Source organism: Oncorhynchus keta, unplaced genomic scaffold (genome assembly GCF_023373465.1).
Source record: "Oncorhynchus keta strain PuntledgeMale-10-30-2019 unplaced genomic scaffold, Oket_V2 Un_contig_9228_pilon_pilon, whole genome shotgun sequence".
NCBI classification, from domain to species: Eukaryota; Metazoa; Chordata; class Actinopteri; order Salmoniformes; family Salmonidae; genus Oncorhynchus; species Oncorhynchus keta.
In genome coordinates, this window is record NW_026290441.1 from 7501 (window position 1) to 11566 (window position 4066).

At 44.5% G+C, this 4066-nt stretch overlaps 1 long non-coding RNA gene across 1 annotated transcript in view; it reads right to left on the bottom strand.

Moving 5' to 3' along the window:
* The window catches only part of LOC127927051 (uncharacterized), a 1825-nt gene extending 1224 nt beyond the window's left edge, over positions 1-601 (bottom strand). Inside the window, exons 1-2 of the long non-coding RNA XR_008126005.1 lie at positions 201-601; positions 9-152 (exon numbers count right to left, since the gene is read on the bottom strand). This is a non-coding gene — a long non-coding RNA (uncharacterized LOC127927051). The remainder of the gene's footprint in view (positions 1-8; positions 153-200) is intronic.
* Positions 602-4066: the final 3465 nt, after the last annotated feature.

Sequence of the window (4066 nt, forward strand, 5' to 3'; positions counted from 1 at the left end):
ATATCAACCTTCTGACAGTCTAGAATCTCTATATAACCACTAGAGGGTATATCAACCTTCTGACAGTCTAGAATCTCTATATAACCACTAGAGGGTATATCAACCTTCTGACAGTCTAGAATCTCTATATAACCACTAGAGGGTATATCAACCTTCTGATAGTCTAGAATCTCTATATAACCACTAGAGGGTATATCAACCTTCTGACAGTCTAGAATCTCTATATAACCACTAGAGGGTATATCAACCTTCTGACAGTCTAGAATCTCTATATAACCACTAGAGGGTATATCAACCTTCTGACAGTCTAGAATCTCTATATAACCACTAGAGGGTATATCAACCTTCTGACAGTCTAGAATCTCTATATAACCACTAGAGGGTATATCAACCTTCTGACAGTCTAGAATCTCTATATAACCACTAGAGGGTATATCAACCTTCTGACAGTCTAGAATCTCTATATAACCACTAGAGGGTATATCAACCTTCTGACAGTCTAGAATCTCTATATAACCACTAGAGGGTATATCAACCTTCTGACAGTCTAGAATCTCTATATAACCACTAGAGGGTATATCAACCTTCTGACAGTCTAGAATCTCTATATAACCACTACAATGTATATCAACCTTCTCCAGCTGAATGAAGTGTTACCACAATTAATGTAACACCAATAAGTGATGAATACCAAATACAGTAGCCATGGATCCCAAATACAGTAGCCATGGTTCCCAAATACAGTAGCCATGGTTCCCAAGTACAGTAGCCATGGTTCCCAAATACAGTAGCCATGGTTCCCAAGTACAGTAGCCATGGTTCCCACCCAGGTGGTGAAGGTAGGAAACATCACCACCACTCCGCTGATCCTCAACACTGGGGCCCCACAAGGGTGCGTGCTCAGCCCCCTCCTGTACTCCCTGTTCACCCATGACTGCGTGGCCAAGCACGCCTCCAACTCAATCATCAGGTTTGTAGATGAAAACAGTAGTAGGCTTGATTACCAATGATAACGAGACTGCCAATGGAGGAGGTGAGGGCTCTGGGAGTGTGGTGCCTGGAAAACAACCTCTCACTCAACGTCAACAAAACAAAGGAAATGATTGTGGATTTCAGGAAACAGCAGAGGGGGCACCACCCTATCTACATCTGTTGGGGCCGCAGTGGAGAAGAATGAAAGCTTCAAGTTCCTTGGCGTACACAACACTGACAAACTGAAATGACCCACCCACACAGACAGTGTGGTGAAGAAGGCGCAACAGGGCCTCTTCAACCTCAGGAGGCTAAAGAATATTTGGCTTACAGAGGTGATACAGTCTGTCTGTCTGTCTCACTGAAGAGGTAGGAAGACAGATCTCTCTCTAATGGATAAAGTACAACAGGTCACAGATCTTGCTGCTGTGATGTCACACTGTGGTATTTCACCCAGTAAATATGGGAGTTTATCAAAATTGGATTTGTTTTCAAATTCTTTGTGAATCTGTGTAATCTGAGGGAAATATGTGTCTCTAATATGGTCATACATTGGGCAAGAGGTTAGGAAGTGCAGCTCAGTTTCCACCTCATTTTGTGGGCAGTGAGCACATAGCCTGTCTTCTCTTGAGAGCCATGTCTGCCTACGGTGGCCTTTCTCAATAGCAAGGCTATGTTCACTGAGTCTGTATTTAGAAAAATATTTCCTTAATTTTGGGTCAGTCCCAGTGGTCAGGTATTCTGCCACTGTGTACTCTTTGTTTAAGGACACATAGCTTTCTAGTTTGCTCTGTTTTTCTTTCCAATGTGTCATATAATTCTCTTTTTGTTTTCTCATGATGTAGTTAGGTCTAATTGTGTTGCTGTCCTGGGGCTCTAAGGGGCTCTGTTTGTGTTTCTCTCTCTGTCCCTCTTCATATCTCTCTCTCTTCATATCTCTCTCTCTCTCTCTGCCTCTCTCTCTCTGCCTCTCTCTCTCTGCCTCTCTCTCTCTGCCTCTCTCTCTCTGCCTCTCTCTCTCTGCCTCTCTCTCTCTGCCTCTCTCTCTCTGCCTCTCTCTCTCTCTGCTCTCTCTGCCTGCCTCTCTCTCTGCCTGCCTCTCTCTCTGCCTCTCTCTCTCTGCCTCTCTCTGCCTCTCTCTCTCTGCCTCTCTCTCTCTGCCTCTCTCTCTCTGCCTCTCTCTCGGGCTCCAATCGGAAGTCCAGACCTGGAAACACACCGGAGACACAGAGACTATAGAGAACACACACACACGGAACATACACACACAGAACACAAACACATACAGAACACACACACACAGAACACAAACACATACAGAACACACACACATAAAATACACACACACACACACACACACACAGAACACACACACAGAACACACACACATAAAATACACACACACACACACACAGAGCAAACACAGAACACACACACACATACAGAAACACACACACACACACACACAGATACAGAACAAACACAGATACAGAACAAACACAGATATAGAACAAACACACACACACACAGAACACACACAGATACAGAACAAACACAGATATAGAACAAACACAGATATAGAACAAACACACACACACACAGAACACACACAGATATAGAACAAACACAGATATAGAACAAACACAGATATAGAACAAACACACAAACACACACACAGAGAACACATACAGAACACACACAGATATAGAACAAACACAGATATAGAACAAACACAGATATAGAACAAACACAGATATAGAACAAACACAGATATAGAACAAACACACAAACACACACACAGAGAACACATACAGAACACACACAGTCACAGATGGCAACACAGACATAAACATGTCTGCCAAGTCAGGCCTCTGTTTACCATCCTATCCTCCACCTCTACCCAGACCCAGTAACACCAGACCCAGCTACCATCCTATCCTCCACCTCTACCCAGACCCAGTAACACCAGACCCAGCTACCATCCTATCCTCCACCTCTACACAGACCCAGTAACACCAGACCCAGCTACAGGGAAACACAAGCTGGCCTCTCCATGCCTGTGTCACTATGACTGGGGGACTGAACCAGAGCAGTCCCACAGACCAGCAGTCTGGTGGAAGACACCCCTAGGTACACATCTAGGATACGCTTTAACCTTCCCTGATCCTTGCATAGACATTAAAACCAGTAGATAGTGACAGAGCTGACGTCATCCACGTGTTCCTATGGAAATCTGCAGATGGCGCATGAAGCCGGAAGTATTTGAATTTGAATGGGACTGAATGGCTGAGGATCAGAGCTGAAGGCTGGAGTGCTCTGGCCACCTCTGCTAATGTCACAACCAGTCAGCCACACGCACACACGGCCGCACACACACACACACGGCCACACGCACACACGGCCGCACACACACACGGCCACATAAACACACATGTGCAAACACAAACACTTAACTGACCATCTGTTCTCTCCCCCCACAGGCCACCAAACACACACCTGGATACAGCAGGCCAGGACCCTGCCTCCAGGCAACCATTACACACACACACACACACACACACACACACACACACACACACACACACACACACACACACACACACACACACACACACACACACACACAAAGATCAAATCCAATCGAATCAAAATCTAATTTATTTTCCCTTGTGTACTTTAACCATTTGTACATTGTTACAACACTGTATATATACACATAATATGACATTTGTAATGTCTTTATTGTTTTGAAACTTCGGTATGTGTAATGTTTACTGTTACTTTTTATTGTTTGTTAAATTTGAGAGACAGAGACAGACAGAGAGAGAGACAGACGAGTGAGAGAGAGACAGATGAGTGAGAGAGAGACAGAGAGTGAGAGAGAAAGACAGAGAGTGAGAGATACAGAGAGTGAGAGAGGGAAACAGAGAGTGAGAGAGACAGAGAGTGAGAGAGAGACAGAGAGTGAGAGAGGGAAACAGCTTGTAAGGCAAATTGAACAGAACCACTGAAGCAAGAAAGATCCAAGTGTTTTCCAAATGTGTCCTTATTGGCTCACGAACTCATGAGCTGCAACAAGAGACCAACCAAACGT